At 47.6% G+C, this 24607-nt stretch overlaps 3 long non-coding RNA genes across 7 annotated transcripts; all 3 read left to right on the top strand.

The window, feature by feature from the left end:
- Nucleotides 1–6071: 6071 nt before the first annotated feature.
- Nucleotides 6072–9968, top strand: LOC310920880. Of its 5 annotated transcripts, XR_014592055.1 has the most exons (5): nucleotides 6072–6310; nucleotides 6388–6429; nucleotides 6533–6597; nucleotides 6684–6756; nucleotides 6922–7194. It is a non-coding gene; the product is annotated as an uncharacterized lncRNA (long non-coding RNA). The 5 variants fall into 5 exon arrangements; XR_014592053.1 differs by adding an exon at nucleotides 8881–9968 and having other exon boundaries at nucleotides 6388–6756; nucleotides 6922–7043; XR_014592054.1 differs by adding an exon at nucleotides 7242–7305 and having other exon boundaries at nucleotides 6388–6756; nucleotides 6922–7043.
- A 317-nt stretch (nucleotides 9969–10285) lies between these two features.
- LOC310920879 lies at nucleotides 10286–12360 on the top strand. The gene is made up of 4 exons (XR_014592052.1): nucleotides 10286–10386; nucleotides 10549–10716; nucleotides 10804–10870; nucleotides 12093–12360. It is a non-coding gene; the product is annotated as an uncharacterized lncRNA (long non-coding RNA).
- A 1321-nt stretch (nucleotides 12361–13681) lies between these two features.
- Nucleotides 13682–16023, top strand: LOC310920854. The gene is made up of 3 exons (XR_014592049.1): nucleotides 13682–13879; nucleotides 14711–14917; nucleotides 15452–16023. It is a non-coding gene; the product is annotated as an uncharacterized lncRNA (long non-coding RNA).
- Nucleotides 16024–24607: the final 8584 nt, after the last annotated feature.

Below are 24607 nucleotides of genomic sequence, written 5' to 3'. Positions count from 1 at the left end.
AATAGAATTGCTGTATTTTGCTGAGTGGAATTTTGTTATTCCAGGAATTGTGGCTCTTTTGTTCCATTGAAACTTCCCAGCTCTGCTGAGAGTTTCATCTGTCAAATACAAGTAAGATTGGAGTTTCTTTGGATTGTTACTCCCACAAACTAGAGATCCTTCTGGAATAGGAGTAAATTGGCATGTTTAACTCCCTCTTCCCTGGAAAATCAGAGCAGAGGAAGCAGATTTGAAATCATCATTCCATGGACATCCACAGACTTCCTGGCTCTTCCAAAAGTTTTCCATGTTAGAAATTCCTGAGCTTGTTTTCCAGGCAAGCTGGGAGTTGGATATTATTCCTTCCTTTTATTTGATGTTTTTCCTCTCTCTGGTTTTAGTAAGCTATATTTTTTTTCCTATTTTCTATCCTAATTGGAATTTTGGTACTTCTTAGGGGACATTTCCAAGGAAATTTCCCCAGTTAAGGTTAGTAAATCAGGAATGTGTCAGCACCATATCCACAGAATTCTGGGAATTCCCAGGAAAACTTGTAAAGTGTTTAATTGCCTTGATTCACCTCGTTTTCAAGTTCAATTGAGTGTGTTTTTAATTACATAAGTCCCATTAAAACTTAAATCCTGGCCTAGTTGCTGTTCCTTGGACACAATGGGGTGGTTCTTTCCTGCCTTGGCACATGTGGATGTTCATCCCAAGTGAGCTTCCTGCTAAAACAGAATTTGTTTCCAAGAATTTTCTAGAAAACCTTATTTTCTGGGACGCACTGGGTTTGTTTTCCCTATCCCTGCCTAATCAAGAAAAGTCCTGGGGCCTGTGTTAGGCAGTGGCATGAGGGGAGGGCTGTGTTTATTTAATTTCGTATTTTATTTTACTTATTGTTTTTTTTTTTTTTTAATTTTTGATTTTTGTATTTTATGTTAAATATTGTATTGTGGTTAATGTTTTAATTTTTTTTTGTTTTATCTTTTTAAAATGCTTTTGGTTTATTTCTTTAATTTTTATATTTTTAGTCTATTATTTATTTTTAAAATTTAAAAATTTTTCTTTCTTAGTATTTAAAATCTTAATGACTTTTATTTTTTTTAAAATTTATGGATATTATTTCAGTTTTTACATTCATGTTATTTATTTTGTATTTTAAATTTTTAAATTATATTTTAAATTTATTTTAGATTTTATTTATATTTTTTTCTTTTTTAATAACTTTTGAGGTTTTTTTTAAATTTTTATTTTGTTTTGTTTTATTTTATAATATTTTTTTTCATGTATTCATTGTTCCTTTTTTTTTTTCCTTACTCTTTTTTTTCCCCCGAGTATGTGGAAGTTTGGTCCCGCCCCCAGGCCGGGCAGGATAGGGCGTGGGGCGGAGCGTGGGGCGGAGCGTGGGGCGGAGCGTGAAGCGGAGCGTGGGGCGGAGCGTGGGGCAGAGCGTGGGGCGGAGCGTGGGGCGGAGCGTGGGGCGGAGCGTGGGGCGGAGCCGGGGGCGGAGCCGGGGGCGGAGCGTGGGGCGGAGCGTGGGGCGGAGCGTGGGGCGGAGCGTGGGGCGGAGCCGGGGGCGGAGCGTGGGGCGGAGCGTGGGGCGGAGCCGGGGGCGGAGCGTGGGGCGGAGCGTGGGGCGGAGCCGGGGGGCGGAACGGGGGGCGGAGCCGGGGGCGGAGCCGGGGGCGGAGCCGGGGGCGGAGCCGGGGGCGGAGCCGGGGGCGGAGCCGGGGGCGGAGCCGGGGGCGGAGCCGGGGGCGGAGCCGGGGGCGGAGCCGGGGGCGGAGCCGGGGGCGGAGCCGGGGGCGGAGCCGGGGGCGGAGCCGGGGGCGGAGCCGGGGGCGGAGCCGGGGGCGGAGCCGGGGGCGGAGCCGGGGGCGGAGCCGGGGGCGGAGCCGGGGGCGGAGCCGGGGGCGGAGCCGGGGGCGGAGCCGGGGGCGGAGCCGGGGGCGGAGCCGGGGGCGGAGCCGGGGGCGGAGCCGGGGGCGGAGCCGGGGGCGGAGCCGGGGGCGGAGCCGGGGGCGGAGCCGGGGGCGGAGCCGGGGGCGGAGCCGGGGGCGGAGCCGGGGGCGGAGCCGGGGGCGGAGCCGGGGGCGGAGCCGGGGGCGGAGCCGGGGGCGGAGCCGGGGGCGGAGCCGGGGGCGGAGCCGGGGGCGGAGCCGGGGGCGGAGCCGGGCAGTTCACGGGGCAGGGCCGGGCAGGGCCGGCGTTCTCGGTGTTTGGGTCTTGTCTGGGCTTGTCAGCCAAGTCATAAACAAGCCAACTCGGTTCCTGAGCTCTCCAATGAATGTTTAAAACGCTTCCACAGAAGGACAAGTCAGGAGTGATTCCAAAGGAATATTTGTAAATGAAGGGTAACGATTTCTGGGGAATTTCCTTAGGAATTATGAACCTCAGGCATATGGATTTTCGGGGGTGGAATCCCCGTTTCAGCCTCGGGCACCTGCAGGAGAAGAGGGGTCCTTATCCACAGCAAGGGAAGCCCGGTGCCCCATCGTGTCAGCTGCAGACCATGAACTGTCCCGGGAATGAACAGCAAGTCCCCTCTGCCTCACCCTCGGAGTGGGAGCAGCTGCAGGTGAGAGATGCCACAGGATGGTGAGGGGAGAGAGCAGCCCCAGGTGGAGCTGTGATGGATAACGAGGGGACGGTTTCAGCCGGGGGCGGTTCCAGTTTAAATGAGGAGCCCCAGCTCATTTTGGTATGGAGCCGTGGGGAGTGAGGAGCTCACGCTGCGGTCCTGGCTGTGGTTCATGGGGAGCACGTGGGTTTGGAGCGTTACTTGGGAGGCGATGGGGATCAAACCTTTACACTGAGCAACAGCACAAGGTAAACCAGTGTGGGTTTATAGGGGGGGACTTTTTTTTCCTTTTCAGCTTCATCTTAATAAACCCCCCCCGGTGCTCCCAGAAGAAAAAGGAGTTATGGAGACAAAAGGGCTTCAAATTGATTGAAGAAACTCCTTTTTTTCTGTTGTTATCTGTGTTTAAAGTGGAGGGATTTTCTTTTCATCTGGAATTTTAATGAATAGTGGCACTTCTGTGTGGCTTTTATTCAATTATATGTTCTTAGGTGGTGCGTAGTGTTTTGTGTGACTTTTTTGGTATTATTTGTTATTTATATTTTGGTTTTTGAGTGAAGATAACTTTATGGGTGGGTTTGTTTGTATTTGAGGTAGAATTAATTTAAGTAGCTCTTTTTTTGAGAAACTTCTGAAATGTGTTATTGGGGTTTTGTGTGTTGTATGGAGGGATTCAGGTTGGGTAGAGCTGTTTTTTTCTGTTTGGTGGTTTTTAGTGATTTATTGTGTGGCTTTTTTTGTGTTTGTAGGTGGTGTGACGAGGGATATGTGGTGTATTTAATTCATGTTTGGTTTCACAGTTCACATTGGTCAGAGTATTTTTGAACTGAGTTTTGTTGTTGAATCGTTTTTTGGGGGATATTGTGTTTTTCCAGGGTTTGTTTTCTAAGGTTTACAGTGGTGTAATTGGCTGTGGTGTGAGGTATAGGGGAGGGTTTTATTTATTTAGTTGTGGCTTTTATCATGGCAAGGGTGTTGTGTTTGTTTTAGTGGGTTTGAGTTGGTGTGATGTAGTTAATTTTTTAAGGTTTCTTAATATTTATAATTAGACTATTGTTTGTGGTGTTGTAGGGGTTTGTTTATTTAGCATTTATTTAGTTATGGATAATTTGGGAGATATTGTTTGTACTCAAATGGATCTTTTGGTTTTGTGTGTATTTATAGGTGGTCTGTTTGTTCTGATGGTTTTGAGGTATTAAGAGTTCATTGAGTTTGGAATAATTGTTTTTGGCGCTGTTAAATGAAGTATATTTGGGCCTTTTTTTTTTATTAATTTGTTTGTTGTTATGGTTTAGGGTAAACTTGGGAGGAAACTCTTGAATGGGTTTTTTTTGGAAAGTAAACTAAAATTGGTCACTCTTTTAAATTGGTTTGGGAAAGAATTTCTTGGGGAAGAAATGGAAAAAACTATTTAATACACAAAGTGCTCCTAAGCATAAAGAATGAATAACATAAAATAATAAAGCATTTTGGTTTTCTGAAGGGAGATGGTAAATTCAGAAAGCCCTTGCTGTGGCTGTAGCTCAGCTCCTTTGGTCTCTTATCAGCTGTTCTGTGTTGATAAAATGCTGAGGTCCAGGCCCCCTGGGCTGCAGGTGCAGCTCTTGGTGCTTCTCTGGGTTTTTCAGTCTGCAGCAGGTTTAATGAACCCGAAGAAAAAGGGAAAAACATCAGTGCAGGGAACTTCCCTGCCCTAAAACTAACAAAGAGCAAAGGAGATCTGTGTGCTGCAGTCTGTCTGTGCCTGGGCTGAACGCACTGGAGAGGGAATGCACAGGAGTGAACACTGTTTTCTTAAAACAAACTGCGTGCTTTTTCTTTCCTTGCTTTGCTCTCACAATCAGTCTGAAAGGTACAGAAGGTATTTTTGAAGGAGTTATTTTAAATATTTGAGGGTTTCTGGCACTTAAAATATTAATTTTGGAGGAGGTTTGTTTGAAGTTTTGGCTCAGATATAATGGAATTATTTTATTTAAGTAGGTGTTTTTAGGTTTTACTACAGTTAAAAGTTGAGGCTTTTTTTGTTATGTTAATAATAGAAAATGGGTTTTGAGTTTGTATGTAGAGATGGAATTAGTGTATGTACTAGTGTTGACTAAGGATTTAAAATTCTGTGGTTTTGATGTATTAGCTTAATGAATTTATATAGTTTAAAAGATGTGGGTTTTATGCTTATTTGATTAGAGGCAGGTCTTTAAACTGGGGGTATACCCAGATACATAAGATAGGCATCTTGGAGGTTTTTTGAGGGGAATGGACATGGGGTTATTTTTATTATATATTATATTATATTATATTATATTATATTATATTATATTATATTATATTATATTATGCATTATTATAGTATATATTATATAATATTATATATATTATTTATTATTATATATATTATATTATAGTATACATCATTATATTGTATTATTGTTTTATAGTGTATTATTGTATTATATTGTATTAGGTAGTTTAACTATCAGTAATAAGAGTTGGCTTTTTTTTTGCTGGACTTTTGTTTGTGTTTTCTACAATTGATATATTTGTGTGGTCAGGGCAGTGGTGTTTCTGGTGCAGCTCTGAGCATCCCTTATTGTTTGTGTGTTTCAGGTGGTCACTTGTCTCACACTGAGATCCTCTCACCCAACAGCCCTGCTGAGATCATCCGTGGATGTTTGGTTTTCTTTATGGCACCTGACTGAGACAGCAGGAATTTCCCAGAGGCAGAGACAGTCTTCCTTGGCACCTGATGTGGATTCTCATCCCTGAACATCCCAGAGATAAGTGAAGGGCTAAAAGCCACAGAGGGGGTGAAAGTGGGGTGTGGGGTCAGGGGTCACTGGGAGGGATTTTTGGGTCAGGTTTGGAGATGGGGATGTCCAAGCTGGTACCCCTTTAGGGCACATAGAGAGAAGGTCTCACAGTGCTGAGGTGTGCAGGGCAGAGCAGTCCCAGGGCATGTTGTGTCACTTGTCTGTTGTGCACTCTGTGTCTGTTGTGTGTCCTGTGTGGTGTGTCTTTTGCCTTAACCCTTCAAGGGGTTTTTTGGAGACTCCAGGCATTGTTCTTAACATCTCCCTGTTCCTTGGACAGGCACTGATATCATTGAACTTTGACTCTTGTGCTCAGACACACATCAGAATCCATCTCTCTTCACAACCATCCAGGCTGATGCCTTTCCAGGTCTTGTTCTGAGCTGTATCCGCAGCTGTGCACTGCTGTGATCCATTCTGGCAGATTAGGTCTTCTAGAAGTGCACAGCCGAGTGGAGGATTCTGACTGTAGGATTCTCAGGCATCCATCTCTGCGTTTCTTGGGATCAGTGATCCCATTGGCATCTTCTTCCTGCAGGGTTCTCTGAGCCTGGTCAGCTCCCCATGGGTCTTACCTCGGTCATCTCATTGCGAGTTCTCTCGGTCCTCAGGGTCATTCTTCTTGCCGAGATATTTCTGTCCCTGTTGTGTCCCCCCTTTTGTCCTGTCCCGTGTCACGGGTGTTGGTGTGTTTGGCCTGGAGCTGCTCTGCCTTGTTGCTCAGTCTGGGTGTAGGGGGAATGGGACAAGTCCTGGGGAGTTGAAATTTGTCATGTGGGGTGTAGTTGGACTGTAGAGGGTATCCCTAGATTGACACCAAGTGTCTGGAGCTGTCAAGTTCTCCTGCAGCACTTTGACCTTTGCCCTGACTTTCTTTCAGATGCAGATGGATTAAATCCATGGCAGAGTGCCCCATCCCGGGTGAGGGGGCTCCCCAGGGAAGGTCAGTCACTGTTTGTGTTTGCAGGGGAGTGTAAATGGTGGCCATGTTACAGCCCTGCTCTTTGTCTTTGTTTTTAGGAGGCAAAGCTGGGTCTCTGCAGTCAAGGTGAAGTGGACGAGGTGAGCAGTGATGGGTGGACAGAAGCAGTTGCTCTTGCTGAAGTGTCACTTGCTGGTGCAACTCTAAGCATTCACTGTTATTTTTTTTTTTAATTTATTTTAGGTGGTCCCCTTGGCAGATGTGCTGGCCCAGGATACCAGAGGAGGGTAGATGGGTGCAACATTAAGGTTCACTTGTGCTGTGCTTCAGCCAGAGTGGGGAGGTTGCAGTTTCAGGAACTCAGCATGATTTTTCCTTTTTTGTTTCTTTGCAGGTGCTGCTGCTGCCCAGGTGTGCCAAGGAATAGAGGGAGGGGGTGAGTTGGCACTTGGGCAGGTGGCCCAGAGGTGAGTGCTGTGCTCAGTGTGTCCCTTTTCCTTTTGCTGGGTTCACTCTGGGCAGCCTCTGGAGTGGGGGAAGATCTGAGGGGGAGCCAGGACAGGGGTGCAGAGGAGCCCCAGGGATGACTCTTCTGGAGGGGAATAGTCACATTTTCTGTTTTGTGGTCCCAGGTAGTGTGAGGAGGTGCACAGCTGGAGTTTGGATATGGCAGCACTGAGAGAACGTTTCCAAATCCACGGAGCCAACACGTTCATTTCTGTCCAGGATGGATTTTGTCCACTCATATTCAAAAGTTGAGTTGTTGGGGTTGGTGGTTGGGTGAAGGAGAAAAACCTTTTCAGTCCCAGGAGGCAATTTAAAGTTACCTTAGAGAGGAGAGGGCCCAGTGGGATGGACCCCTCAGGAGTAAAAAGAGTGAGGTTGGCACAAAGTGTCTGGAGCTGTCGAGTTCTCCTGCAGCACTTTGACTTTTGTCCTGACTTTGTTTCAGATGCAGATGGATTCAATCCATGGCAGAGTGCCCCATCCCGGGTGAGGGGGCTCCCCTGAGAAGGTCAGTCAGTGTTTGTGTTTGCAGGGGAGTGTAAATGGTGGCCATGTTACAGCACTGTTCTTTGTCTTTGTTTTTAGGAGGCAAAGCTGAGTCTCTGCAGTCAAGGTGAAGTGGACGAGGTGAGCAGTGATGGGTGGACAGAAGCAGTTACTATTGCTCCAGCCTCACTTGCTGGTGGAACTCTGAGCATCCAGTGCTGTGTGTTTTAGGTGTTCCACTCACACGATGCCAAGCTCCCCTCACCAGCCAGACAGTGGGAGCATTACAGGACTCTGTGGTGCAGCCTTGACCTTCTCCATTTGAAGGGGCCATCCAGGTGGGCTTTGGTAACAGCTGAGGAGTTGAGGTGTGTCAGGGAGGAGGAGCGAGGGGCTGCTCAAGTTTCAGCAGTGCCACATCACCTTGTCTGCTCTTAACCCAGGCACACCCCGCAGTGTTGGTGTCTGAGCAGAGCTGGAGCACAGGGCCCGAGGACCTAGGTGTGCTCAGGAGGTGGTGAGTAGCAGAATTGCTGGTTTTTGGCCAATGTGCTGCTGAGATCACACGGTCACGTTTGCTTTTCTTTATTGTAGCTGACTGAGAGACACCAGCCCAGAGGCAGCAGGAATTACCTCAGAGGAGAGGCACCTTCTTTGGCTTTTGACATGGATTGGCATCCCCAGATGTCCCAGAGATAAGTGGAGGGCTGGGAGCCACAGAGGGGATGAAAGTGGGGTGTGGGGTCAGGGGTCACCGGGAGGGGTTTTTAAATCAGGTTTGGAGATGGGGATGTCCAAGATGTGACCCCTTAGGCTGTGTAAAGGGAAAAGTCTCATTTTTGATCCCAGTGCTGAGGTGTGCAGGACAGAGCAGTCCCAGGGCAAGGTCGTGTCACTTGTCTGTTGTGCACTCTGTCTCTTTTGTATTATCCCTTTGAGGGGTCTGTTGGAAACCCCAGGCATCGTTCTTAACATCTTCATATTCCTGGTGCTGATACCAGGCCAAGCATCAAACCCTTGACTCGGGAGCTCAGACACACATCAGAATCCATCTCTCTTCACAAACATCCAGGCTGGTGCCTTTCCAGGTCTTGTTCTGAGCTGTATCCACAGCTGTGCACTGCTGTGATCCATTCAGGCAGTTTAGGTCTTCTAAAAGTGCCCAGCCGAGTGGAGGATTCTGACCATAGGATTCTCAGGCATCCATCTCTGCGTTTCTTGGGATCTCTGATCCCGTCGGCATCTTCTTCCTGCAGGGTTCTCTGAGCCTGGTCAGCTCCCCATCGGTCTGACCTCGGTCATCTCATTGCGAGTTCTCTCAGTCCTCAGGGTCATTCTTCTTGCCGAGATATTTCTGTCCCTGTTGTGTCCCCCCTTTTGTCCTGTCCTGTGTCACGGGGGTTGGTGTGTTTGGCCTGGAGCTGCTCTGCCTTGTTGCTCAGTCTGGGTGTAGGGGGAATGGGACAAGTCCTGGGGGCTTGAAATTTGTCATGTGGGGTGTAGTTGGCCTGTAGAGGGTATTCCTGGATTGACACCAAGTGTCTGGAGCTGTCAAGTTCTCCTGCAGCACTTTGACTTTTGTCCTGACTTTCTTTCAGGTGCAGATGGATTAAATCCATGGCAGAGTGCCCCATCCCGGGTGAGGAGGCTCCCCTGAGAAGGTCAGTCACTGTTGATGATGAGACTCACATATTTCACATTTATTGGCACTGCAGTGCAGGGCACCTGCATTTACAGCTTCAAACAGGTGAGTCCCTTGGTAACCCCCCCTGGGGAGCAGCTGGAGCCTGCTCTGGGCTGGGCTGGGGGGCCAAACCCTCGGGGCTGACACAGCTCCACACTGAGGGGGCTTGGGAAAATGCCTGGCTTTGTCCAGGATTTTTTTTTTTAAATTTTATTTTTTATTTTATTTTTATCATTTTTTTTTAGCTTTCTACAAGGTTTTAACCATCAACTTGGTAAAAATCAATGGTAGGACTGAAAACATGAGGGGCTGGCAAGTTATACACACCAGAGACAGCTTTTTTTTTTAATAGCTGGGAGACTTACTTCTTGCTTTTGAGACTCTCTTTTTTTGGCCATTTTTTTTGTTAAAAACCTTATTTTGAGATGTGCTGCTTCAATAACAAATTTATTGTAAAAATATCTCTAATGTCAGAAGATGAAAGCACAAACACCAACATGCCACCACCTTAATGTTTAGCAGCAAAACTTGATCTTTACTGAAGTTAAAACTTCTATTTTTTTGTGCTAATAAAAGTTAATGAAGGTATTTATCAGCTTTTGCTGGCCTTTGGCGATACTCAAGATCATTAAAAATTGCTCTACTTGTTCTAAAATAAATACAGATTTTAGATCTCCCTCATTCTCTTCAGACTAGAAACATGTGAATTGATTTTTGATCTTCTTTCTTTTGGCTTCTGTGGGTTTTAAGCTGCATGGAGAAGGTGTCTGTGGACACGGCACCCAGGGCATGGTGCTGGGGAGGGCAGGAGGGGAAGGAACTGCTCAGAAATCCAGGAGCCGCAGTGGATTGGGAGCTGGTGATCCTGCCTCAGCCACACTCTCCTGGACAGTCTGTGCAATGATAATATTCCTATTTTCCCTCCTGAACATGGAGTTGGAGGAGAACAGAAGTCTTCACATTGGTGGAAAGGGGAACAGCAGGGAAAAACTGCTGTTTGTGTCCTCAGAGAGCACTGGGGAGAGCCTGAGAGAAACACTGGCTGGCTGAAGGATAGTTGTGTCCCCTCTGGAATAAACTCCTGTGTCTCCTCAGAGCTGCTGGTTTGCAGTAGAGTTTGGGCACATTTTGCTGCAGCTTTGGTTTCTTAATACCTGGAAATCCATGGATTGCTGGGTGATTTCCATAAGTTCTCCTATTTTTTAGGAGCTGCAGGGTGAGGTCAGTATTCTGAGGGAGGCCCTGGCAAAGATGCTGAGGGCAAGGAACACGGAGCATCCGGGGGCTTCTCCCTCCTGAGTTTCTCCTGGAGCGTGCTGCGTGATGTTTAACCTGGCTTTGGGGTGTTCTCCTGCAGTCCCAGCTCCAACTGCTGCCCCTGAGCCAAGGCCTTGCTGTGTCCCAGCACTAAACCCGGCAGGTGGGTCCTGCTTTTCCAGCCCTTTAATCCCACGGGCAATCCCAGATTCCCGGAGCTCCCCTGGGCCCAGCCTGGACTCGCTCCCTGGGAGCTGCACTTCAGTCTGCCTGAACCAAGGACCTCCTGTTTGAAACTTTATTCCTGCTGTTTTTCCTCTTGCAGGTAGTTGGCAAAAAAGGAGAGAGCCAGTGGGAAGTGGAGGCACTGGAAGGCCTTATCCCAGTTCAAGGTTCCCACTTTTCTCTCTGACTCCTGGAGAAATGCCTGAGCATAACCAGAGACTGTCCATTTGATTGCCAGCCCTTTCCAGTACATCGTTGCTTTCAGCTGGTTTGTGTTCCTGGTGTCATCCTCCTCCTCCTCCTCCTCCATGGATTTGTAAATACAATTGCTGACTTTTGAATTTTGTTATTCCAGGAATCGTGGCTCTTTGGTTCCACTGAAACTTCCCAACTCTGCTGAGAGTTTCAGCTGCCAAATACAAGTAAGATTGGAGTTTCTTTGGGTTGTTACTCCCACAAACTAGAGATCCTTCTGGAACAGGAGTAAATTGGCATGTTTAACTCCCTCTTCCCTGGAAAATCAGAGCAGAGGAAGCAGATTTGAAATCATCATTCCATGGACATCCACAGACTTCCTGGCTGTTCCAAAAGTTTTCCATGTTAGAAATTTCTGGGCTTGTTTTCTGGGCAAGCTGGGAGTTAGATATTATTCCTTCCTTTTATTTGATGTTTTTCCTCTCTCTGATTTTAGTAAGCTATATTTTTTTTTCCTATTTTCTATCCTAATTGGAATTTTGGTACTTCTTAGGGGACATTTCCAAGGAAATTTCCCCAATTAAGGTTGGTAAATCAGGAATGTGTCAGCACCATATCCACAGAATTCTGGGAATTCCCAGGAAAACTTGTAAAGTGTTTAATTGCCTTGATTCATCTCGTTTTCAAGTTCAATTCAGTGTGTTTTTAATTACTTAAGTTCCATTAAAACTTAAATCCTGGCCTAGTTGCTGTTCCTTGGACACAATGGGGTGGTTCTTTCCTGCCTTGGCACATGTGGATGTTCATCCTAAGTGAGCTTCCTGCTAAAACAGAATTTGTTTCCAAGCAAAACTGGGAATTTTTTAGAAAACCTTTTTTTTCTGGGAGGCACTGGGTTTGTTTTTCCTATCCCTGCCTAATCGAGAAAACTCCTGGGGCCTGTTAGGAAGTGGCATGAGGGGAGGGCTGTGATTATTTAATTTCATATTTTATTTTACTTATTGTTTATTTTATTTTTTACTTTTTGATTTTTGTATTTTATGTTAAATGTTTTATTGTGGTTAATGTTTTAATTTTTTTTGTTTTGTCTTTTTAAAATGCTTTTGGTTTATTTCTTTAATTTTTATATTTTTAGTCTATTATTTATTTTTAAAATTTTTAAAATTTTCTTTATTACTATTTAAAATCTTAATGACTTCTATTTTTTTAAAATTTATGGATATTATTTCAGTTTTTACGTTCATGTTATTTATTTTGTATTTTTAAATTTTTAAATTATATTTTAAATTTATTTTAGATTTTATTTCTTTAATTTCTTTTCTTATTTTACTTTTTTATTAACTTTGGAGTTTTCTTTTTTTAAATTTTTATTTTGTTTTATTTTGTTTTATTTTATTCTATATTAATTTTTTTCATGTTTTCATTGTTCCTTTTTTTTTTTTCCCTGAGTATGTGGAAGTTTACCTGTTGGGAAGAAAGAAGCTGAGAAATGACCTCCCTGTCTACTGGACATCTGGATAGAATTGAGAGTGCAGTTAGCCAAAATCCTCTGTATTTTCTGCTAAATTAAAAAACCTGAACAGAGAAAGCTGTGAACACCGTGGTGCCTTTTTTTCCTTTCAGGTCTCATTCTCCCCATGCACAGTATTGCCAGCACTAACTCGAGGTGTATTGCAGAGACAGCGATAAAACTAAGTAGACATTTTATTTTGTTACTCTCTGAACCTCCTTGTTTATTAGCCAAGAAATCTAAAACTAAGCGAACAAACAAACAAAAAACCCAAAACAAAACCCCCCACAAACAACCCCCCCAAAAGCACACAGAAAGAGAAAACTATTTTATATTTTTATTATTATTTATTATTATTTTAATAAAGATTAAATATTTACCCCTTAGACAATCAGGATCATTCAATTCTAATTAACTGTGGTTCTGATCTGTTAGGTTAATGAAGTCATATTGTTTAAAATATCAAGACGTAAATGCTCACTGAAAATAAATAAAAATACAAAAAAAAAAAAATAAATAACAAAAAGAGAACTATAAAATACGAAAAATAATATCAATAGACATACAGTATATTATTACATGTTCCATATATTATAATATGTAAAATATACCTACTATAATGTACATGATATAATAGATAAATTGTAATGATTAATCGAAATATCAAAATAAGAAATAGAAGAGATAGTGAAATATAGCCTAAAACTAAGGCTTTTTTTTGTTTTGCCGTGGTTGATGGCAGGGTTCGCGTTGTGGTTGGGGGTCTTTTGGGGCATTTTAGGGGATGTTTGGAAGGGGATTTTTGGCCACGTTCTTTTTTGCCTCCGCTCCCTGCGGCAGTGCTGCCACCGTGTGGGCACAGAGCGGTACTGCAGCTCCCCCCCGTGCCGGTGACCGGGAGCTGTGCGGCAGTGCTGCCATCCTGTGGATCTAGAGCGGTACTACAGCTCTCCCCTGTGCCGTCCGGAGCCGCGCAGCAGCCCCGGGCTGTGAGCTCACGGGCAGTGTTGCCACCCGAGCGCCGAAAGATCACGGCCAAAAAGGCGAGAAAAAATGCAAGCACCCAGAGCACGTGGCAGCCGGCTGCCTGCGCGCGACCTGGACCACGGAGCCGCCCGGGAGGGATTTTCCACGGCGTGCGCGGACACGGGATGGGGGCTCCGCGGTGCCACGGCAGTGTTGGGACACGTCTCGGTGTATCCTGGAGTCCCTTGCGCCGCGGTTCGGTGTATACCAGCGGCATTTGCGCTACGCATGCCTCGGTATATCCCGGCAGTCTTTGCGCTACGCATGCCTCAGTATATCCCGGCAGTCTTTGCGGTACGGCGCCTCGGTATATCCCGGCAGTCTTTGCGGTACGGCGCCTCGGTATATCCCGGCGGTCTTTGCGGTACGGCGCCTCGGTATATCCCGGCGGTCTTTGCGGTACGGCGCCTCGGTATATCCCGGCAGCCTTTGCGGTACGGCGCCTCGATATATCCCAGCAGCCTTTGCGGTACGGCGCCTCGATATATCCCAGCAGCCTTTGCGGCATGAATGCCTCGGTGTATCCCGGCATGCCCCGCGCGTCATTTCCCGGCGCACGCGGCGGGAAATAGAGAAAACCCCGGGTTTGTGTCTCCCTGCACAAAACCCCGACCACGGCGCCGCCCGGGGGAATTTTCTGTGGCGTCTCCAGGTGTAGGGACACGGGCTGTGGGTTCAGCCGCGCCGCAGCCGGGTTCAGGTTAGTGGATTTAGTCAGGCGCCTGTGTTAGAAGCCGAACCCAGCCGAGTTTCCCCGAACGAGCCGCGCACAGTTCCGGGGCGGCCCCGGCCGGTGTCCGCCGTCACTGCCGCTTCCTCGGCGGGCCATTCAAGGCGGTGTCGGGGCCGCTGCCGATCCCCCGGCGGGCGGGCGGGACACGCTGGCGCTGTGCCCGGAGCTGGAGCACTCGCTGTCGGCGCTGGAGCCGAGCCGGGAGTTCCCGGAGAAGGCGGCAGGGGAAGCCGGTAAAACGCCCGGAGTGCTCGTGTGGCCCCGGGAGCCCCCGGAACATTGATTTGGGGGGGTCTGTGCCAGCCGCTTATGCCCTAATGGAGAGGGATTTCTCACAAGGACACGCAGTGATGGACAAGGGGAACGGCTTCATCAGGATGAAGGGAGGCCGGTTTAGATTAAATATCAGGAAGGAATTGTTCCCTGTGAGGGTGGCGGGGCCCTGGCACAGTTCCCCAGAGAAGCTGTGGCTGCCCCTGGATCCCTGGCAGCGTCCAGGGCCGGGTGGGACGTTGGAGCATCCTGGGCTGGTGGAAGGTGTCCGTGCCGTGGCTGGGGCTGGAATGGGATGAGCTTTCCCTTCCACAATTCAGTGATTCTGGTGGTCTGGCTGAGATCAGTCAGCCTGAGGAGCTGTTGCAATTTCAGGCTGAAAGTTGAGTTCTTGTAACTTATACTGCGTAAAGCAAGAAGGAATGCTTAAAAAAATTCTAATGCATGATTTTTTAAATATAAAAAGCATGGAGAGAGGTGCTTCCTTTTATTTTCTTCTGATTCAATTGTATTTCTCACTTACAGCACAGTAGAAACCCTGTTCTGCTCTGGCTGCTGAAGGACACTGCAGCATCTCCAGGTGCACCTGAAGGCATCTCGACTCCAAGAGAGATTTGTTCTGTTTCCGCATTGACTCTGTTGAAAGGTGAACACAGAATGTCCATGGGTCACCCTGCCAGCTCCACTTGGCTCAGCAGGCATCGCACAGAGGGCCCTCCTGTCATCTCTCTGGTGAGTCTGGAGGTGGGTTTTTCTGCTGCTCTGTCCCAGAGGGGTTTTCTGTATTGCTGCTGTTGGCATCGTAGTGCTGAGTTGTGAGGAACATTACCTGGGTAAGGCAAATACTAGAAAAAAAAAAAAAACCCAAACAAAACAACCGTGTCTGCCTTTTGTATGAGAAATTGCATAAGACCTTCCATTACTCCAGTGTCACTTGGGAGGCAGTTTCTGCTCTAACAAGCTTTTGAATGCTGCTCAACAGCAATAGACCTCATTCCGGGTGTTTGAAGGTGAGAGAAGAGATGGTCCATCCTAGGAGCCTAATTTTGGAATGCTTTATGAAACTGGCTGAGCAGCTTTTACCTCTGGGGTTTCCATAGTCTGCCCTTGGCAGGTGCAGCCTGTGCTTCAACCTGGAGCCCTCAGTCCGCAGGGAAATGGACCTTTGGGGAAGTTCTTACAGCTCTGCTTAATGTTTTATGGATGTTGATGATTTTCTGGAGGTAGGCTGTCCACTCTGACCCATTTTCTTCTCTCTCCTTGCAGACTGAACCTGCGAAAGGCTGAGGTGAGACCAGGATCTGCAAAATCTCTGAGTCTGTCTTGCTGAGGCTGAAGCCATGTTTGCTGTCAACGGTGACATTGTGGAAGAGGCTAAAGACCGAAAACTTTATTGCATGCCTGCTCTGAGTCTTTTATTTATACTTAAGAGAGGACTTTTCTCTGCACTTATACTCAGCTGTCACTCTGAGTATACCCCAGGGGCTCCAGGGGAGCAGGACATGCAACCTGGAGCACAGTACAAAGCTGGGGATGCTCTGAGCAGGACACAGGTTAGCAGTGACCCCTCAGCACACACTGACAGGTGTCCTTAGCCCACCCCAGGGGTGCCAGGAGCTGGGTTCCCTGGAAATGACACCTAGGACAAGTATTCAGCTGCTGTCTGAGCGGGCTGGAAGGGACTGACACTGACCCTGTGGGACTGCACAGCTGTGAGCACATCACCCACCAAAGACAAATAGAGGAGCTCCTGACAGGTACCGCCCCCCAGGCAGCCCACAGCCGCTCCAGGGACCAGCACTTGTCCTGGGACACCTGGGCAAAGCACGTGCACAGCACAGGCCAGGTCTGCACAAACTAGGTGTGTGTTTGACAGCTGGAACAGGGAGAGGCTTGCTTTTTATTACTGACTTTTCAGAGGATGAAGGTTTTTTGAGTTCTTATGTTTACTGTTTTGTTCCTCAGTAACGCCTCGGTGATGCATTCCAGGGAACAATTGGTGCCCGTCCGGGAAAGACTTTGTCGGTAGGGCCAGGTAGTGCTACCGAAGATGTACGTCAGCTTTATGCTGAGAAGTGAGAAATCCAGAAGAAAACAGCCAGGTTCTTTTTGCTGATGACACCTGTATAGATGTGTCTTGTGTTCCTTTCTTGTTCTGTGTGCTCCCTCTCCCACTTTCTTTCACTCTGTCTTGTTCTTCTTTTTCTTGTAAGGAACGAATCCTCAATATTTATTTAACAAATGTTGCTCAATCCCTCTCCCTGTTCTGTCCTGCTTTTTGTCTCCCTCCCTCACTCCTCACATCTTTGTCTCCCTTCTTCATTCCTCTTTTCCCTTTGTCCCACACCGTGACTCTTTCTTTGTCCCTCTCGTCGTCCTTTTGCCCGTACCCGTCCACACCTGTTGCCCAGTCCTCCACACTCATTGTACCCTTCTCTCCATAAGCCTCCCCCCTTCTGGCCACACCTCTCCGTCTCCATCCCTGCGCTGTGCCTTGCCCGTCTTCCCCCCCACCAGCACCTGCCGTGGTCGTTTCCTCTCCGGTTCCTCGTTTCCCTCTTTGTCGCCGTATGCCTCTGTCCTTGCCATGTGTCTGGCACTCTGTCTTTTTCTCAGTCTTTTTCCATGCCTCACTCCCATTCCTTTTTTATTCTCCGTGGCTCTGTGGTACTCCTCGTGCCACTTTCCCACAGGAAATCTGGGATCCTTGTGTCCCATTTGCTATTTCTGTTCTTTTTAAATCCCTCTCTGCCCTGCTGGCCATCTCAAGTTTTTTGTTTGGTGTTTTTTTTTTTAAAGTTTCATCCTGCACCCTGATCTTAATCCACCCCCCCCCCCCCCCCCCGTCTTCTCTGCTGCCAATCCTTTGTGTCTCTTGCCTGTGACTGCAGGGGTAAGGAGGGACTGCAACCCTTCTGGGGGCTGTCCCCCTTTCTTGTTGCAGCAAAGTCCCTTTTTGGGGGGATGTACACTCGGAAAGGGCTGGAATAAAGCACCGTGCTGCTGTCCAGGGCAGTTTGACTCTTTCTGTGCCTTCTTTGGGGGTGAGGAAAAAAAGCTGAGGGGGAGGGGGTGGAGACCTGGGGGCTCTGATGTCATTTGGGGCAGCATTTGGGACCAAGAGGGAGCCACTTGGCAGTGGAGGAGCAGGTGAGCGAGGAATGAGGAGGGGTCATGCTGGGTGCCCTCCCCCGGAGGATCCGAAAGCTGCCAGAAAATTCACAGGCACGAGTGGTTGTAGAATACTAAAACCTGTTAAATTTTTTTTGTTTTTATAGATATTGTCAAAAATAGGAGCTTATCTCTAAATTCTTTCAGAAAGAAACCTTCTCTCTATCCACTCTATTGCATACAGAAATGTAGGAAACTCTGACCAGAGATGGGTAATAGTTTTGAAAATAATGCCTATTGGTTTTGTGTAGGAATGATCCCATCAAGTGTTTTGAAACCATAAGAACAGATGCTGAGGCTGAAGGGAATAAAATAGGCTCTCTGGCAAATTTTGCCTCCGTTCTCCGCCCACCCCCAAAGCTCGCCGCAGTTCCTGGCCGAGCTCGGTGGCAGTGTCGCCACCTCGTGGACAGAGAGCAGTACTGCTGCCCCACGACTTGGAATCAGTTTTACTTCCGCTTGTGAAATCGCAGTTCTCGTCTGACATCAGCCGTTCTAGGAAGTAAAGGTGTAGGTGGCCTTGGCATCCCTTAAGCCCTCTCGTCAACTTGCTCTGAAACATTCGGGTGCCAGTTATTCTGGCTCTTGAACAGAGGTACCTTTTCCTTACAGGTGGCATAGTTTGGATTCTGCTTCCTAAAATTTCTAGTGTTTCAGGTTTTACCACAGAGACCATCTGCCAGGATGTAGCTCTTTGTGAATCACGGCACTCCCGGGTGTATATTTTGAACTCCTTTCGAATGTCAGGTTTGAAGTGTTTCTTACCTCAGGAAAACAGGAGTCTTTTGCATCTACGTATCAGGTGTTGAACTTTTGCATTTCTTGAATTGTGCATGTCACAGAATTCCTCCCGGATGACAGCTGCCAGCAACTATGGCTCTTCTCAGTCACGGAGTTCAGGGGCTGTCTCCAAAGCCACCTACAGACACCGGAATGGAAATCTTTATTTACTGTGTAAAAGAATCACTCTGAGGCATCAGCCAGGGTCTAAATTCTACCTTTCAAAAACACCAACATTACATGAGTTCTTTCAGATTAAAGCTTCCGTGGAGTCAGGTCTGCCCAGCCCTCCAGTGTCACGCACCTCCCACGAACTGGTCTCGCCAGGACGGCTCGCTGACTTTTTCATCATGGGGAAAGAAGCTCCCATTTGGAGTGAGAAGCCTCGTATGTCCTGTGGGGTTCCCCTCCTAAAACTGCAAATTTTGCAGGATTTCTTATGGTAGAAGTTTTCTGGGAGCTATGCCTCTGGCTGGATTTCGGCTCCTGTGACCGTCACGTGAAGCGACCTCGAGACCCTAGAGTGTGTGGATTTCCTCACCATTGAAAAGACATATCGTTCGCATCCGGGAGCCACGGTGTGAAAGTGGGTGTCACCTCTTAAATTTGCCAATATCACAAGAGTTTTTCTAAATGAATGGTGCTGAGAACACAAGCTCTGGCCAGCTTTGGCCTTAGAGTTGCCTCCTCTAAATGGCTCTTTAGACACTAGGTTGGAAAGTTCCTAAATATGCCAAATAGCCCTTGTTTACAGCCAGGAGCCCAGATCTGACCTTGGGATTACATGTCTTAAAATTCAGATCATCAGAGGATTTCCCCCAGGTGAAGCCCGCTAGGGACAGCTTTCTCACTGGCCTTAGGTATTCGGAAGGCTACTTCAAACCCCATAAAGATCCAATCAGAAATCTTTCCTACCTGTGGAATCCAGCCACTTTTCTACTCAGGTGCTGTTGTAGAAAACCAGGAATACGCTTATCAAAATTGCAAATGTCAGACAATTTTTCCCGGACCGGGACTGGCAGATGGTACACCGCCGTTGTCGAGACAGCCACAACACCCCGAGTGCTTCTTTAAAACCTCAGAAGGCTTCAGGCATCAGCACCTTGTTATCTAGAAGTCTTTTATATCTCTTCTATGTAGCCTCCCATGAGCAGATCCACACAGCTCTGGCTCTTTGTCTTTTTTCTCTCCTCCTTCTGCAGTTCCAGCTCGCTCTTTCCCATCTCTAGCACGGCCACCTAACCCTGTCCGTCCCTCGTGTGCCCTGCAGTCCCCTCCTCCTCATGGCACGGCCGGCAGACTCCAACTGTCCGTCTACCAGGTAAGTCACTCTTTTATCGCACCCATAACTGTGAGGGCAAGGCTGGTCTCACTCTTGACTAATTAACATAGCTGCAATATATCAGAGGCAAGACTGCCTTTACCCCGTCTCTATCTGTCTCCCCACTGTACACCTCCGGGTGGCCTCAGATTCTCATTTCCTCTCTATCCCCAAGCCCCCGAGGGGCTCACAACATCAGTTTATCAGGAGAGTCCACGAGGCACATTATGTTACAACTCGTGCACCTGGCAGGGGAGTAATTTTCTGTTCAGAATCATCCCTATCCCAGCAGACCAGAACATTCGGTGCTCCATTAAGTCTCGGCAAAGTTTCAGGGACCTCATGACCTCCAGGGATACCATAGACGTCGTCGGGTCCCTCTAGCAGGCCATCGGAGGTTTCTGAGTGGTATTCCAGGGCCTAGGAGGACTTAGGAGGTCCTACAAACTTTTCAGGGGCCTCTAGTAGCCCCCGAAGCCACAGTCACCTTCTTTAAATCCTGACCGGCCTGCTTCAGAACACCTAAACTATTTCCACCAGCTCCTAAAAAGCTTAAGCATCCCAGACCTGGTCCTAAAACCACTGAAATTATCCCAGCAACTGCACGTCCTTCCCAAATCTTTCTAAATCACCCCTGGACCCAAGCGACAGCTATTTTCCATGGCATGGACACCCCACAGCCCTCAAGCTTCAGAGGCAGACACCAGGCTGTGCAGCGAAGCCAATGACCTCCAGGACTTTTCTTTACCTCTCCCCAGCCATCCAAGTTCAAGCAGTTCCAGGTGTGACTTGCAAGGATTACAAGGCACTGGGTCCCCCAGGGGTCATTTTTAAGGGGTTACCTCTGCCTGCCCGTACCGGGAACCAGTAGGTGAGAGAGAATTCTGCTCTCCAGCTAACTCTTTTCTGTCCCTAGCACACCTGCCTATCCCCTTCTGTCCCTCATACAGTAGCTTATGTCGTTTTTCCCTCAACAGACCTCCCGTCCTTTCCTCCGCACAGCACGGCTAGCAGACTCCCACTGACACCCCTCCCAGCTAACTCACTCTTTACCACACCCATACCTGGGAGGGCTAGACTGTTCCCACTCTTTGATAATTAACATAGCTGCAGTGTAGCAGAGCTAGGATTGCCTTTAGCATTACCTCTAGTTATCTTCCCACAGGAAAACTCTTCTTTTGCCAATATTTTAGGGGACTAAAGCAAAGGGGAGAAGCCTTTTATTGCCCATTGTGTCAGTTTAAGCGGGGTATCTTCCCCCTTTCCTCAGTTTAATGGGTTCAGTTAGAGGAAGGTATCCATTTTCAGCATTTTAAAACAGCATTTCAGGGCACTTTTACCCACAGCCTGGTCCCAAATATCTCAGACGGGAGCGAGCTCAGCACATAATGCTGCCTGGGAGTCTGTTATTATTTCTTATTTTTTTCTATAATGTAGATACAACTAAGGGGACCCTAATTAAAAGTCCTAGTGAGATTTATACCATTCTTATTGGCATTAATCTTCTCTCTCCTATTTAGTCACATGTGGAGTACTACTTAGTAATCACTTAAGAATAATAACACAAGTCAGCAACAAGTTATCCAATTTATCTAACTACCTTACCAAAACACAAAGCTTTCTTTTTCACCCATTTTCTGCCCTTTTGCTCAAGGTTGTTCCAGCAAAAAAGAAAGCACTATTATTTTTCTGATGTGTTTATCACTACATGGGGCCCTTTACTCACCTGGAATTTAAGTCAGAGGAGCCAAACAACAATAGCCTTTCCCAGGGCTTTTATACCCGGTGGGATTTGTCTCCTCCCTTTTCCCAGGGAATTGTGGGAAAGGGAGGCGGCCCCCCCAACAGGGGTATATAAACCCCAGCTTTTGCTAAGGGCTTCATTCCCTCCTGGGGATCAGCTGGGATAAGAGCTCTCCTCTCTTTTCAGTGAAGAGGCTCTTTTGGTTTATCTCAGCTTATTTCAGTAGGTGCTTTTGGGCACCTGCAAGTGAGGGAGGCTTTGAAGACTCCATGAAGAAGACACTATTGAATACAGGGAGTGTTTAAGTTTAGGGGTTTGGGTTGTGTGTTCAGGGGTGGTAAGGTGCTTTTGTAATTTCTGGGTTTTTTTTTTTTTTTTTTTTTTAGGAGGAGTGCAGCTCCTGAAATTCCAGGTTGTGTCAAGTATGATACTTCAGATTCTTTCAGCAGATTCGTTGCCACAAAAGGGTTTGTGTCAAAGGTGATGTTTGTGATCAAGGCTTCTAATAGGTAAGTCAAGGATTGTGAGCTGGGTACCCGGTTAGGAATTACAGTTCGGGGATTTTGAAGGCCACAAAGTGAGAAAGGGTGTTCACTTGAGGGCCTCCCCCAGGGCTTTTTCACAAGAAACAGCAGGTTCATTGATGTGTCTTACAGCACATCCACCATGCTCACAGAAGTGCTGTGCAATTTTGCCCTTCACTAACCTGGGTATCAAACATTCTAACAGCCCTAGCCTTCAATGTGGGGTGAAGCCACAGACTCCAGGGCCCAGGCACACTTGGCAGAGGGCAAGTAGCCCCCTCATGGGGGTTTGACCCATGTGCCACTAAATTTGTACATTGGTCTTGGTTTTCTTTTTTGTATCTGATTGAGGCTAAGTGGCGAGCGTGGGGTCTTCTGAGGCAGACTCATTTCAGCTCCAAAGTGGATTCACCTCAAAGATAAGTCAGGGGCCACAGCCTGGAGATATAATGATAGGACCACATTGTGGTGTAAGTCTAAGAATTTATTGTCATTTGTGTGTCTTAGGTGGTCCAATCCTATTACACTGAGACCCCCTCATCAACCGGCCAGCAGACCCAGTTGGCTTCTCTCATGACCCCTCTGAAAGCGTTCTGGGACTCTCTGAAGAAGCCTTATTCTTTCCCTTTTGAAGGTGTCATTTGGGTAGACTTTGGTAACAGCCAAGGCATTGGGGTGAGTTGGGGAGGTAGGGATAAGGAGTGAGGGTCCTCTCAAGTATCAGCAATGCCACATTACTTTGTCTGCTCTTAAACTCAGGTATACCTTGTGATCTTGGTGTCAGCCTCTGAACTTGACTGAAGTGTGTGGCCTGAGGACCCGGGTGTTCTTAGGAGATGGTGAGTAGCAGAATTGTTGGGTTTTGGGCAATGTGCTGCTAAGAGCATGCAGTGATGATTGCTTTTATTTATTGTAGCTGACTACGGAAGAACAGCCGGGTGATAGCAGGAATTTCACTGGGGGAACAGCATCCATCTTTCGCACTGGATGGGACTTTGCATCTCCAGCTGTCTGAGAGATAAGTAGAGGGCTGTGAGCCACAGAGGGGATGGGAGCAGGGTGCTGGGTTGGCTTCTGGCCGAGAGGGGTTTTTGAGTCAGCTTTGGAGCTGAGGCTGTCCAAGAAGTGGCCCCTTAGGGTGCATAAAGGGAAAGTCTCACTTTTGATGTCAATGCTGAGGTGTGCAGGGCAGAGCAGTCCCGGTGGTTGTCGTGTCACTTGTTTGTTGTGCACTCAGTGTTTCATGTCATTTCCCTTAGCCCTTCAAGGGGCGTGTCAAAAACCCTGACATTGTTCTGAGCATCTCCGGTCCCTCCTTTCCTCGGCCAGTTGCCGATGCCATTGAACAGTTTACTTGAGAGCTCAGGTGGGCATGGGGATTGTATCTCTCTTCAGAAGCATCCAGACCGATGCCTTTCCAGGTCTTGTTCTGAGCTGTATCGACAGCCGTGCACCGCAACGATCCATTCCGGCGGATTAGGTCTTGCAAGACTGCAAAGGGAGGTAGAAGATTCCAACTGGAGTGTTCTCAGACGTCCATCTTTGCAATTTTTGGGACAAGTCATCCCGTTGGCTTCATCTTCTTCCTGCAGGGCTTTCTGAGCCTGGTCAGCTCTCCATTAGTCTTTACATCGGTCATCTCATTCTGAGTTCTCATGGTCGTTCTTCTGGCTCAGAGTTTTTTTGTCCTTGTTGTGTGTCCTTGTTTGTTGTCTCTTGTGTCACAGGTGTTGCTGGTATTTGGCCCGGAGCTGCTCTGCCCTGCCGCACAGCTGGGTGTAGGGGTAATAGAACAAGGCCTGGGGACTTGAAATTTGAGTTGTAGGGTCCATTGGATTCTTGGTGCTATCTGTAGATTGACAGAAGATGCCTGGAGCTGTCAAGTTATCCTGCAGCACTTTGACTTTTGTCCTAACTTTCTTTCAGTTGCCGATGGATCAAGTCAGATGGATTAAAAGCAGATCTCTCTGTATTGGTGGAGTCCGTAGCTCTGAGAAGGTGAGTCTTAGTTGGAGTTCGCAGGGGAGGAGTAAATGGTGGCTATGTTACAGCACTGCTCTTTGTTTTTGTTTTTAGGAGGTAAAGCGCGATATCGCCAGTCAATCTAAGGAGGGCGAGGTGAGCAGTGACCGGTGGATGGGAGCAGTTGTTATTGCTGTGGTGTCAATTTCTGGTGCCACTCTAAGCCTCTATTATTGTGTGTTTTAGGCAGTGCACTCTCATTGTGCTGAACTCCCCCCACCAATGAGATGATGGGCCTGGGTGTGAGCCCTCTGGAAGCAATACAGGACGCTGTGATGAAGCCTTGATCTTCTCCATTTGAAGGTGCTTTTCCAGGTAGGATTTGCTAACAGCTGAGGAGTTGGGGAGGAGGAACGAGGACCCTCTCAAGTTTCAGCAATGCCACATTACCTTGTGTGCTTTTAATCCCAGGTATACCCTGTGACCTTGCTGTTGGCCTCTGAACCTGGCTGAAGTGTGTGGCCTGAGGACCTGGGTGTTCTTAGGAGATGGTGAGTAGCAGAATTGTTGGGTTTTGAGAAAGAAATTGTTGGGTTTTGCTCATAAGATCACGCACTGATGTTTGGTTTTGTTTGATTGGCAGAAGATTCCTGGAGTTGTCAAGTTATCTTGCAGCTGACTAAGAAAGAACAGCCTGGTGATAGCAGGAGTTTCCCAGAGGGAGAAGCAGCCTTCCTTTGCGGTGGATGGGACTTTGCATCTCCAGCTGTCTGAGAGATAAGTAGAGGGCTATGAGCCACAGAGGGGATGGGAGCAGGGTGCTGGGTTGGCTTCTGGCCGAGAGGGGTTTTTGAGTCAGCTTTGCAGCTGAGGCTGTCCAAGAAGTGGCCCCTTAGGGTGCATAAAGGGAAAGTCTCACT

This window comes from Zosterops lateralis, assembly GCF_965231275.1.
Source record: "Zosterops lateralis genome assembly, chromosome: 32".
Lineage (NCBI taxonomy): Eukaryota > Metazoa > Chordata > Aves > Passeriformes > Zosteropidae > Zosterops > Zosterops lateralis.
This window is presented reverse-complemented; position numbering and strand designations above follow the sequence as displayed.